Source organism: Lepidochelys kempii, chromosome 1 (assembly GCF_965140285.1).
Source record: "Lepidochelys kempii isolate rLepKem1 chromosome 1, rLepKem1.hap1, whole genome shotgun sequence".
Taxonomy (NCBI): Eukaryota; Metazoa; Chordata; order Testudines; family Cheloniidae; genus Lepidochelys; species Lepidochelys kempii.
This window is the reverse complement of record NC_136380.1, coordinates 120609508-120623527: the sequence shown is the minus strand read 5'-3', so window position 1 is coordinate 120623527 and position 14020 is coordinate 120609508. Positions and strand designations below refer to the sequence as shown.

At 44.4% G+C, this 14020-nt stretch overlaps 1 protein-coding gene across 18 annotated transcripts in view; it reads right to left on the bottom strand.

Moving 5' to 3' along the window:
* INPP4A (inositol polyphosphate-4-phosphatase type I A) overlaps positions 1-14020 on the bottom strand; it is a 198043-nt gene that overhangs the window by 74359 nt on the left and 109664 nt on the right. For 17 of the 18 annotated variants that reach the window (XM_073352748.2, XM_073352666.2, XM_073352639.2 and 14 more), the window contains one exon: positions 75-142. The exons of the other annotated variant lie outside the window; for it this stretch is intronic. The gene's annotated coding sequence lies outside the window, so the exon portion shown is untranslated. The remainder of the gene's footprint in view (positions 1-74; positions 143-14020) is intronic. 18 annotated transcript variants of the gene reach the window in all.

Sequence of the window (14020 nt, the reverse complement as noted above, 5' to 3'; positions counted from 1 at the left end):
CAAATTAAACAATTTTAAATTCCACTTGGTGATACATTTTTATTTCATAGAAAATTCATACAGAGCATACTCACTGAGGGCTGTTTTCCTCCTGTGAGACAGTGTTGTTTTGCATTTCTTAAAATCAGATTTAAGGTCACATCTAAAAATAAACAGTAGTATTTATAAATGCATGCACTTACAGTTTTATGAAGACTTACACCATTTCAAAGTTGTATTTTATCAAATAATTGCATTTGTACTCCTAATTGTAGCCCATTCCCTTATAATTAGAGAGCTGCATATGTGCTTCCTAGTTGTCACATAGTTTTGCTGTGTGATAAGCGTTGCAACAGGTTTAGCAAAAGCATGTAAGTTTGACAGACAGCTTACTTCCAAACAAAATTAGCAAGGGCAACAGCCAATCATAACAGAAACAAAGAGTAACAAACTAACACTAAGGGGGACTGATTTCAAATCAGCATTTGGTGAGTGGATGAGACAACAGGAAGAAAAATATGCTAAAATATTTACACAAAAGTCTAAAAAGCTGTAAGTATATAACTGTCAGAATGTGAGTGGTGGGTTTTTGTTTTTTTCATACTACCCTTGCTTTTCTATAGCTAAGTCTGGACTCAAACCCACAATTTTTACAATACTTTGTAATGGCGGGAAACAAGCATTGCAAAAAGAAAGAGAAAACAAGTTATTTATAAATACATCATGGGATAACTGGAGGTTTGTATTTGTTAGTGGTTCAGTTTCTCCAGAGTAAATTTAAGGCCCTAAAAAGCAGAAAAGAGAACTAAATAACTTTAAACTTAAAGGAGTATGAAAATCCCACCATACTTAAGCATCTTGCAAAGGGCACACTATGATGAAAGTGGGTTGGGAGAACCGCACTCTATATTTTTTGCTTTTTACTAGAGTCCAAGCAGGCCATGTTTGTGCTACAAATTGTAATTGGCGCAAACTGTGGTTACATCAGCATACAGCTGCTAAAGTGTGTATAATTGCTTGGAGGTGTACATTATTTGGTTCTGCGCCATAGGTAGCCCCACTGTGCCATGCATAGCTGTCTGGCGAAATGCCTTTTCAAAATTTTTGCAATATGGGATATAGATGACTTAACTAGGGACCTCTGGGAGCTAAGGGTCAAGTTCAAAGCATGCAACTTTCTCCATCTCCTCATCCCATCCATAGCCCATAATTTTTGCACCTTTTTAAAAAAAAATCCCACAAACCCACGCGGCACTTTTTGGTCTCTGTCATTTCTGACAGAAATGGGTGCTTCGGGGCTTGAGCACCCACGTTGAAAAATTTGGTGGGTGCTCTGCACCCACCAGCAGCCAAGCTGAACACTAAATACGTTCTTATAAGACTAATACCTGTTTTGAGCAAAACTAACACATGGGTGAACTGGTCTGGTCTCTAGCTATAAGTTTGTCAGTTCTTAGCTAATGCCTGTAGCCTGGGCAAGAACTAGCATCTGGTTTGCCAGTATCACAACCGGATTTACAATCACAACAGAAAGGGGAAGATAAGTTTCAAAATTCTTTTCCCTCATTGTCATAAACACTTCTGATAAGACCCGCTTATTGAGACTTCAGCTTTGGAGCACCTCAGTATGGCACTGCTCCCCAGCCGCAGCCATGGTGAATATAGCTTATAAAAAGTGAGGAGAGGAAAGGATTTTCCGTTGCATGAAGCTAAGAAATTTCAGTCCCTATTCCATGGGTACTAACATAGGGCAACGGCACTGGATGTTGACACTATTTTCCACAAGCGGTGGTGATTTTAGCCAATATCTCACTCCTCAGGGTAACAAACGCACAGAGCTCAGCTGCGACTGGCATCTGGAAGCTGCCCAGACCCATATGTTGCTAGCCTTTTTATTACGACTCCAGCCAAACTCACTGCACAGTGGCATGGGAAAGTGCCCTACCACAGAGGAAGAAATAAGGCAGCCTTCCCTAGAAGCCCTCGGAGAAGATTGCAGAGTATCTCCATGAAATTTGCATTGAAATCTGTCAGGAGAATTAAAGGGACATCCCTATGTACATAAAGAAGTACACCATATCCTCATCCTCCGCCCCCCCTCCCCCCACCGCCAATCCTACAGGTAAATAAAAAGCAGAGGCAAACTCTACCTCTGTTGCACCCATACCTCTTCTTGATTGAGTAAAACAATGAGAAGTCAGGTTTCAGAGTAGCAGCCGTGTTAGTCTGTATCCGCAAAAAGAAAAGGAGTACTTGTGGCACTTTAGAGACTAACCAATTTATTTGAGCATAAGCTTTCCTGAGCTACAGCTCACTTCATCGGATGCAATACCGGTCTTGTTAACTCAATACCGGTCTTGTTAACTTGGGGACAGGCTGGTTGCCATCTCTAAGTTTAAACCTTGCAAGGAAAAATGGATGCACGCAAGTTACCCAAGTCCCTTCCCCTTCACCAGGCTCATCCACACTCATCTGGTGGGACTGGCTAGACTGTGGCAGAGTCTTGAACAGGTCCAGGCTTGTCGTATGGCTGGAGTCCCCCACTGCATCTCTGCCTCTCCTCCTCGCGGTTCACACCACAGGACTCTGTCGTGGGCTCCTCCAAGGTATTCACAGTGGTTGCAGTGTGCAGGTGGAGTCCCTGCTAACTATGACATGCAGTTTGTTGTAAAAGCAACAGGCCTGTGGGAGCAGCATCAGATCTATTATTGTTCTCCCTGGTCCTGTGATATCCCTGGTGAAGTTCCTTCACTTGCATGCAAAACAAATGCTGATCCCAGTTGTACCCCATTGTCTGCTTCACCCATGCCATCTGCTCATAGATGTCCACTTTTCTATGTCTGGTCTGTAGCTGTATTTGCACAGCTTCTTCCCCCACAACCCAAGGAGAGATCTAGGTCTACTCTAAGCAGGAGTGTGTCTAGTGCATGGAGTTGGCCTAGTTGGTTGGGAGAGTGGCACACAACAAGATGAGCACACCTGGCAGCTCACGCAAGGTGGGCAATCTGGAAAAGGCATTTCAAAAACACACACAGGAGGGGTGTGCCTTCCAGTCTCTGTGACCCCCGGGCAGTGGAGTTTAAAATTTTAACCAGAGAGGTGACTGGCACAGGGAGTAGGGCACTGTGTGACAGCTGTTGGAGGACTGTTAGGGTTTATACAGGTCACACAGAGTCCACACTTGCGCTGCATCAACCTCTGGAGGTCGACCATGGCTCAACATTCTTCAGGGAGGCGGTTCTACTGCATTGTTGTAATAGGGTGCTTATGTCTGCCACAGACAAATTTGAGTGTAGACACATGCACAAATAGGTTGACGCAAGGTAACTTACGTTGCCCTAACTTTGTAGTGTAGGACTAGGCCAGGCCTTGTTACTCAAGCTTGCTTAAGGACATGGTCCAAAAGAGGACAGGCACAGGAGGTTAGGTGGAAAGAAACAGGCTGCAGCTTTATTAAAGTAGTTCAGGTACAAATCAATGGAGGCATAATCCTTTCCAAACTAAAGCTTATATAATACTAATGGACTAGGTTGCTTCCTTCTGCTACCCAAAACCGCTGTCCCACCGAATAAACCCAGTGGCCCCAATGATACACATAATCCAGTCAGGATGCCTAGCCACACCCAGTCTGGAACATGCAAATTGAGCCATCGCATATGTAGATTATGAGTTTGTTCACTGAAAAAAAATGACCCATCGCTGACAATGGGTGTAACTGACTCCGTACCGAACATGTTTTTGCTGCAAGTGAAGGCTTCATCCATGGTTTCTGAAGTGGTGCGGAATACAGTTTGCCTTTGTCACACTAACCGCCACACTATGTTCATCATCAGCTCAGCAGCACCCATTGTTATCACTATGGCCAGCAGTAGCTCATTTTTATTGTGCAGAAAAGGCTTGTGACAGACTGTATTCTGTCATATGAGCAATACTGAGTACCGCCGCCTACCACCCCTGTACTCAGGCTCCAAAAAGCTGATCTTTATCAGATGCCATTTCAAGAACCCTACAACACTCACCAAGGACTATCTGCTTGGCTGCATCTCTCCATATGCCATAGGCTTAAGATTTAAAACTATCAACTCCACAACTGTGATATGCATCCCAACAATCTGAATGATGTTGAGGAAATGCAGGTTACCTCTGTGCCCCAAATTCGGACCTTCACAAACAGAAACTAATATCCTCACTTCCATCTCAGTCACTTTGCAAGTATAAAATCACTCACAGCTGTTTAGTCTGCTTCAGTCTTCACACTCTTCTGGAAAACAGCTTAACCATCCCCATGAAACAGCACACAAGTCAGCAAAGATCAATCCCTTTTCATCCTGAAACTCCCTCTTCTTTCCTAGCCCCTTCTCCTCCAACTCTCCCCGCACATGCACCATACATAAATAATTATGGGAACAAGGGTAACCAAAATTCACACAAAGGCAGGAGAAGGAGACCACTCCACATACAACACCACCTGAAACCAAAGAAGAAACCCTACTTTCTCTCAACTGTCTATTTCAACATGTTTCAAACTTTTTGAGCTGAGCCACAATTTTTGGTTGCGCCCCCTCCAACCCAGACAAAAATAGACACATGCAAGGCTGGGTGGCCACCTGGTGTGAGTAAGGGGGTGGACATGTCACTCCCTCCCCAAGCCACACTGCGTGGGCTGGCATCACAGATAGCCGCCCGAGCATTCCTCTGTGCTCCCCTACAGGGGTGCGCCCCAGTCTGAAAACCTCTGCTCTATTTCTATGCCATTGCACATGCTCTGGCCACAGAGCTACATCCCAGGATTGGGGGAGAAGAGTGGCAGAGGAGGAATCTCTATCACTGACTTACATGTGTGAAGAAAACAAAAGAGAATCTCATAATCACTGACACTCTATCACTGAGGTCTGGATCCTTACAAGTGGGTGCAACGGTTCTGTCCAGTCAAATCAGTGCAGATCACCACATTCCTACCAGAGCACTACATTCCAAGTGCACTTGTGGACCAACCAAGAAAGGACAAAATACTTCTGAAAATGGCCGGGGGTTGTGACCATCCAAGGAATTTATCATCATTTCCATGAAGGAGTTGTGGGGTGGTGGAGGTCGTGGTGAAGATTGAACTACCATAATTATAATAACTGTCAGGACTTCATAAATGCTTCCATTACCACACTGCCAAATCAGACTAGAGAAGCTGTTACTGTTCAATGTGCTTTGGAGAATCAGAGAAGTAAAGCAAATAAAAACCTGAAGCAAATACTCACCAACAACCACATACCACACAACAGAACCACTAACCTAGGAACTTATCCTTGCAACAAAGCCCGTTGCCAATTGTGCCCACATATCTATTCAGGGGACACCATCACAGGGCCTAATAACATCAGCCACACTATCAGAGGCTCGTTCACCTGCACATCCACCAATGTGATATATGCCATCATGTGCCAGCAATGCCCCTCTGCCATGTACATTGGTCAAACTGGACAGTCTCTATGTAAAAGAATAAATGGACACAAATCAGATGTCAAGAATTATAACATTCATAAACCAGTCGGAGAACACTTCAATCTCTCTGGTCACGCAATCACAGACATGAAGGTCGCTATCTTAAAACAAAAAAACTTCAAATCCAGACTCCAGCGAGAAACTGCTGAATTGGAATTCATTTGCAAATTGGATACTATTAATTTAGGCTTAAATAGAGACTGGGAGTGGCTAAGTCATTATGCAAGGTAGCTTATTTCCTCTTGTTTTTTCCTCCCCCCCCCCCCCCCGATGTTCTGGTTTAACTTGGATTTAAACTTGGAGAGTGGTCAGTTTGGATGAGCTATTACCAGCAGGAGAGTGAGTTTGTGTGTGTATGGGGGTGGGGGGGATGTGAGAAAACCTGGATTTGTGCTGGAAATGGCCCACCTTAATTATGCACATTGTAGGGAGAATGGTCACTTTGGATGAGCTATTACCAGCAGGATAGTGAGTTTGTGTGTGTGGTTTTTTTTGGGAGGGGGGTGAGAGAACCTGGATTTGTGCAGGAAATGGCCCAACTTTATTATCATGCACATTGTGTAAAGAGTTGTCACTTTGGATGGGCTATCACCAGCAGGAGAGTGAATTTGTGTGAGGGGGTGGAGGGTGAGAAAACCTGGATTTGTGCTGGAAATGGCCCAACCTGATGATCACTTTAGATAAGCTATTACCAGCAGGACAGTGGGATGGGAGGAGGTATTTTTTCATATTCTCTGTGTATAAATAAAGTCTGCTGCAGTTTCCACGGCATGCATCCGATGAAGTGAGCTGTAGCTCACGAAAGCTCATGCTCAAATAAATTGGTTAGTCTCTAAGGTGCCACAAGTACTCCTTTTCTTTTTGAGAAAAGTAACTGGCTCTCTCAGATCGCTTCCTAGGAAGAACACTCCCATGCTCAGAGACCATTTCACTAATTTGCAACGAACCATGAAAGCCACTTTTCCAAGAAGCTTGTAAAAGTAAGCATTCAGACCCACACTTTGACAACTTGTGGGGCAGTGGGCAAAAGAACCAGTTCTGTGGTTTTAAGCCAACTGAGAGTACCTCCCCACCACGAAAATTCTCACCCACCAACTATGGCCAGGTTCTAGCCTTTTTGCACAACCTGAGCAGCACAAAGAGGCTGTATCCTAACTGAGACATTGGTCCTCTGTCTATTATCAAGGGAACCCCCCCCCAATCTACTGTTAATTGGCTCAACGATCCCTCGTTGAAAAGAGTTTTGATTACCATGAACCAAAAAGGTCCTCCCAATAGTGCCCAGCCAGGTACCAATCATTCTTACTCTTTATTATGCTAAAATTGAGTGCCTGCAGGTGGCAAGAAGCCACCAGCTGGAGGGCAGGAAGTGCATTAAAGAAAATGAATACAAATACATTCATGCAGTGTGGAAATCCCCCAATACATCCTTTCACTGACAATTCGACTAAGTGCCGTGTAAACTACAGGAAGTGGTTTTCTTCCTTTTCCCACACCCTTCTCCACCTACTTAGATATGACCTATAAATCACACTGTTTTTCTTCTTGATCATCCTACAAAAGTTATTAGAAGCTTTAAAAAACTCAGTTAATCTAGAAACTAATTTTAACCACACTGTGATATTTGGGAGCACTTAACTGGAAACTGCAATTTAGGCCATTTAATTAATCATCTCCTTGTGTAAATGAAGGCAATTTGTATGTATTCACAACTGAAAAATAAGCAGCAGACTCATTTTTTAAAATTTAATTTACTCATGATCAAAATATTGCCATTTCTTTAGTTCTATCTCCATTAATACAAAATATGTACGCCTACATCTGAAAGCAAATATTAATTACAGAAATAAATAGCCCGTTAAGCAGAAAGATCTGTATACAATAGCTAGAAAGAACAAAAAGCATGGTTATGTTCTGTTTTGTAGAATTTTTAAACATCTTCATCAACTAGAAGAGAGAACAACGCAATTAAAACCATAAGTCTTGCTACAACACAGTTTGAAATTCAACCACCAATCATTTTACCACAAAAAGAAAAACAAAAAACAGCTTACAGTATCTATCATTTAAATGAATTTTTACCTTTTTCCCATGAACTATGGCGGCTACATTCTGATGCAGTTTCTCGTTCATGGAGTGATTTCTCTATGATTTACAACATGGGTACAGGGCTATATAGGACCTCTCTGGAAATCTACAGTTGTGTAGAACTTGAGTCTCCCACTGTTTTCCCACTTGTATCATGCAAGAAAGAGATGAAAGCCTGCTCACTTTCTCCATGGTGTAGGCTGCTACAAGCACAGCAGGCTACGCTCCAGTTTCTCTACTGGCTCCCAGTCAATTTCAGATGCCAGTCTCAGGCCTTGGTCCCAACCTTCAAAGCAATTCATGGACCAAGACCATTCAAGACATTTATTGGCCAAGGACCAGCTACATTCAAGACCAAATTTTTTATCTATGAATTGCCAAGACACTTGCGCTCTTGTGGGCCAAAGCACAGCACATGAAGCCCAGGACAAACTGCATGAGAGCTGGTAACAAAACATTCTCGGTTGAGGGGATCCAGCTCGTGAACAAACTTTTAGAGCAGCAGTTCTCAACCCACTGCCCGTAACAAACTGATAAACCAATCAACCAAAACAAACCACAAGGGAGGCAGGCCATATGCTCTATGAAGTCCATTAAGGATTTCATTATGGTTATTGGTTTTATGTGGAAGGCACTCAAATTGCCGTCCATTTCTGGGCAAACAGATAATGTGAATGAGCTGGGGGGAGACAGGAGAAAATACAGAGAAAAAGCACTGAAATGAATAAAAATACATTTGTAAATCAGAAATTTGACACTCATTTTGTTGGAATGCAAGCGTGACTTACAGCAAAATCAATAAATTGAACCATAAAGATTCCTTTCAACCACCCCATATGCTAATGTACTATATTTAATAAAGCCATTTTATTCTGATCACAAAGTAATCCAACAATCATAGAATCATGTGTTGATACTATTTTCTTAATTTTGCATATATGTTTAGTGCATTATATCCAGGTACTGCCTTGTCTTCCTAGCATACAGTAGGCCACAACTCTGCAATAGGACCCTGCACTAGGGACATGAGAAAGTATACCCCAAGGTTTAGTCTGCTATTGAGGTTTGCTGAATGACTACAGACTGCTGAATCGGGACATAGGTATGTTGAAGTGTCTCACTAGTTTTGTCCATTTTACATGGCACTTCTGTAACTTGCAATTATTCAACACTTATTTTTAAATGTCTAAAAAATGCACACATATAAATATGCCAGAGGACAAGCTTAAAATATGTGATTTCTTTGAGTTTCATCCACTGTAACTAATTGACCCAGCAAATGAAGCAATTAATTGGTAAAAAAATCAATGATAAACAAAGGAGCTATATTCCACAGCTGTTATTACTGGGATTAATGCAGTGTAATTTATGGCACTAATATAAATATATAAATGCAATTTTTCCCAACAGTTTTCAATTGGTACTGTTACGAATTATACGGCCCAAAATAAAGTCATATATGCAGATATGCTAACTTTTCCTTAACAGTACTTAAGTCTTCAATAACCACCACCCCCATATATATATTACATAATTAAATGTTTGTTATACATAGCATAAAATATGTGCACTGCTGAAACAATATTCTTAGCTTAACCATTTAAGAACAATTTATAAGTACCAGAATATTAATATCATAGTATTTAGGGTAAGAAAAATATTTTGCTACAAATATTTCATATATTATGCAGGCACTGAGTGCAGTAATACCTCATATCGTCACTGATCTAGGATTATGTTGATATCTTTCTAGTGAAATAACTGTTTCGGTTCCAGAGGTCTGTTACCCTTTTTATTGCCTTCATTGATAATTTCTGGTACATTAATAGATTGTACTGCGTTGAGATATACAAGAGCTGGAATTGCAAACTCAGTATTTCATTAATTTCACAGTATATTTTGCTGTAAAATCTGTTCAGACGACATTCAAACAGCATGTATGGAGTCCTAATTTGGATGACATTGTTCTAGATTTGGTAAACTCATACTGGCTATTCATCGTTCTGGCCAGAGTTCTGGGGACTGTGTCAACTGCCACCTGAGGATTTGTTTGTTTCTTTGCAACAATGCCAGCCTCGCGCCACGAGACGGCACAATGTAGACCAGCTAGGCAAATAGCTGGTGACAGTCCACAACGTTCTGTTCACTCCGCTCCTCTTACCTGCTGCAGGTGGTGTCTGCATGCAGAGAGGCAGGAGGCTCACAGACAGAGAGGGGCATAGGCAGCGAGTTATATGGGCCCATGGTGCCTTGGCACCAGCAATATTCAGAGCCCAGGGGCCCAGCTCCACCAATATTTGGGGCTGGGTGTCCCCCCCACTGGCCCACCTGCCACCACCCCGCGCCTCCTACGAGTGTCCTCCAGCCTTCCCTTGCTGCCCCCACGCACCCGGAGCAGAGCGTCCCTGCCTCTGCTGTGCAGCTCCATGCTGCCTTCCTCCAGCAACTGCTGCCGCAGGGTCCTAATGCCCCCTTTCCCCATCTCCATTGGCAGGGCAGACTGACTCTGAGCCTGCCCTTCCACCTCAGACCCTTCCCTTTTCCGGCGGGACCCTCCACCAGCACAGGTGGCCCCTCCCCACCCGCAGTCACCGCTTCTGCCCCATGATGGGCAAGGAGGCAGCCCCATCCCTCACCCCCAGTGAGGCTACAGTCAGGGGCAACAGCAGGGGAGGAGGCGTACGCAGCATCCCCCGGCACCCACCATGGGGGAGGCGAGCGAGATTCCTGGACCTGAGAGAGGCCCTAGGAGCACATGCAGTGACAGTGGTGGGGGTGAGTGTGCTGCTGAGGGGGCGGAAAAGGGGGGCTCCTCCCCCAGAGCTTGCTGCTCCCAAGAGGGAAAGGGCTGGGGGGAGTCCTCCTCTCTGGTCCCTGTCCTGGAGCATCCTGCCTGCACCCCAAACTCATCCCCAGCCCTGCCCCACCCCAGAGCCCACAACCCTAGCCAGAGTTTTCACCCCCCACACACACCCTCAACCCTCTACCCTAGCCCTGAGCCCCTCCAGCACCCCAAACCCCTCATCTCCAGTCCCAGCCAGAGCCCTCATCCCCCCCCACCCTAACCCTCTGCCTGAGCCCTGAGCCTAACACCCCAAACCCCCACCCCAGACAGAGCCCTCACCCCCACACTCCTACTGTCACCCTGAGCCCCTCCCACACCCCAAACCCCTCATTCCCAGCCCCAGACAGAGCCATCACCCCCTACACCAGTACTCTTGCCCTGAGCTCCTCCCACATCCCAAACCCCTCATCTGCTGCCATACCCCACAGCCCTCACCCCTGCACTCCCTCCCAGTCCCAAACTCCCTCCCAGAACCTGCACCCCCTCCCTCCACACCCTCTCCCATCTCCAAACTCCCTCCCAGAACTTGCACCTCCTCCCATCCCCACACTCCCTCCCAGAGCCTGCACCCCAATCCCCTGCCTCAGCCTAGGGCCTGCACCCCAGACCTCCTCCCCCACCCAAACTCCCTCCCAGAGCCTTGGGCAGGTGGGGGTGGAGTTTGGGCAGGGGCAGATTCTGGGCATCACCAAAAAGTACACAAACATGCCGCCCCTTAGGAGGGGGACAGAGCATTTATCCTCCACCGAGATTATGTGACCGGGGAGGGGAAGTACATCCCTCTCACCAGTTTACCCTTCCAGGATCTTGTTGGGGGGTTAGGGGAGAGAGGCCACTGGAGGAAAGAAGGGGACTGGCCCCACCCCGATATAAAGTAAGTAGGAGATAATGCACCATGAAGTTGCAAGCGGGGAATGGGATCAGGCCTGCTTTTCTCCCAGCATACTCTAGAGGGGGCTAGAAAGCCAGTGGGTCTCCAGAGAAGCACCAGGAATTACTGGCATATCCAATAAACTAGCCAGGAAAAAATACTACTGACCAGAGAAGTCTGGGACAAGTAGAAGTGCTATCTGAGCAAGCGACAACCCCAGGTTTCCTGACTGCCAGACCAAGACACGAGGGCAGCTGGATGCAAGCTGAATGAGGTCAGGCAGAGCAGCAAAGGGAAGGTGGGCTGGAAGGGGCTGAGTGGGAATGAAGTGAAGAGAACTGAGCTTCCCCTCAACAAATGGGAGAAGGCACTGAGGCTGCAGAGCTATTGGACTGAGCTCATTATCTGTACGCCATAAGTAATACCTTGGAAGCAGAGCCAGGTACACTGCTGAGCATGCCTGAGGCCAAGCCTCAGTTTGTATGTATTCAATAGCATGCTGATCAGAAGTCTATGGGAATGGGAACCATGGAAGCGACTGTTTGGGTCTGAACTTTTCTGTTATAATTCGGGAGTTCAAAGAGTCCTTTGCCATAAAAGCAAATATTTTCATTTTCTAGCCAAGCCAGAATAGCCACGTAGCAGTTTTCAGAGCAGTACAACCCCCCACTACAGGTCATCATCAGAAATAGAACCCAAGACCTCAAGCACCAAAAATACAGCCCTCAACTATTTGAGCTAAACTAAGAACTCCATTAGCAAGCACTAGTCATGGGCTCTTATCCTCTATGCGAACCATCAACTAGGAGGAAATAGGACACAATTTAGCCAATGTGTTACACAAAATTAGTTGCCCTAGACACTGCTGCAGGACAAGAGTATAATTTGGAGAAAAAATAAAAACTATAGGCCACAGCTAGAGAGTTCACAGGCAACTATATTTTTGCCAGAAAGATAAACAACAATGTAATTTGCTACCCAAGACAGCATAGGTTTTATTGTAAAATAAACTACTATTTGGTTATGTGCTGCTGCAAAAAACACAATTTCAGGAGAGAGAGGACTTCTTAAAACATTATTACAGCCATTGGCAATTCCAAACTTCTAATGCCACTGCCAGGTAGTTAATTTCCTAGATCAATCCTTGCCTTTAAAAACATCTGTAAGAAAAGGTTACATATACACAGACTTGGGTGGTTTACAAATATTTTGAAAAAATATCAGACTACCCAGTTTGGATTTTGGGTTTAGAAAAACCAGTAAAGGTTGAATCAGCAGAGGGTAATGCCAAAGACATGGGCTGAGTAAGTGAGAAGTACGTGAAACACAAGAGTATACAAAGGAATATGAGGAACTTAAAACTGCATATACTTGAAGAAATGGGAGCTCTCAAGATGGAATCAGACCAAACATCAGCAAAACATTTTATATGCTTAGTTTAAATAGTTCTCCAATATAACTGAGTCTGGAATTCAAATATTTCCTGTATGAATATTGTTTTCTCACCAGTCTTCCCATATGGAATTTTTTTCCCTCCCCACATGGAAGTTTTCAGAATCAATTGTAAGATTTGGATTTGGCCAAAATAAAGAACTATAGCTATTTGCTAAGGTGTGATTACACAAGGCATCTACTGTAGAAAATAAATTTATTGTAGCAGGTATTAAGGTGCTTTCCATGTTAAATAATGGTACAAGATTACGTTAGATAAGAAAGCTTGTAAGGGATAGCAAGAGTCCTTTGAACTAATATCCAGAGTTTACGGTGTGAAATCAGACATATCTGAAAACTGTGCGGTAGTTCTCTATTTAGAAAGTTTATTCCTCCTCATTCTTTGAGATACTCCAAGGGGAGAGGTTTATTCAAGAGGAGAGGGAGTGATTTAGTACATCTGTGTGGATTATATTATTTGCCTAGAGCACTAATTCGCTTAAGGGCCAGACAGATAAACAGTTCAGTCAAAAGTTGAGAGAGAGAAATTAACAGTCCTATACATAAGGGCTGAAGCTTTCAAACTTCTTGAGTCCAGGGCCTCTCTCCCACTGTTTTCCAAAATCCAAACCCCCCCCACCGCCACCACCACCACACACTCCCACCCTAAAACCCACTAGCTTTCAGTGCCTAGTCAAGTCGCTGCCAGAGGCGCAATGACCATACCACTATTTTTAGCATGCCAACTTGGTGGCCAGTAGCCGTAGTCTGTCACCCAGACTGAGAGGCCTATTCCTAGTAGCACTGTAGATTTACCCTCAGCAGCATGCACTTCCCCTTTAAAAAAAAAACAACAAGAGGAAGCAGAATTCAATGACCAACTTTCCTCTAAGCCTAGCCTGGTATGCACTAGAAGGATGACCCATTGCTGAAACCTGATATCAAACATAGCTTGATCTTTGTCTTTGGTGTTCTGCTGTTAAGCTGCACTGTGGACAACTTTCATTAAGAACAGGTTATTTTACTAGAGTGGAGAGTAGGCCTGGGTGTACATTTCAAGTGGCATTTTTAAACCAGAAATTGCCAGTCGCGCTAGTATTATTTTTAACAGTTAGGGCTGACAATACTGCTGTTTACAGGCTCCCCAGATTGCACTGAACTCAGCACTGTATGCAGAGATTGAGTAAAAAGTCCCTACAGACCCACAATTTGAGAATCCCTAATACGGTTGCTAGGCATCTGGTTTTCTACCAGAATGTCTGGTCAAAAAGGGACCCTGGTGGCTCCAGTCAGCACAACTGACCGAGCCA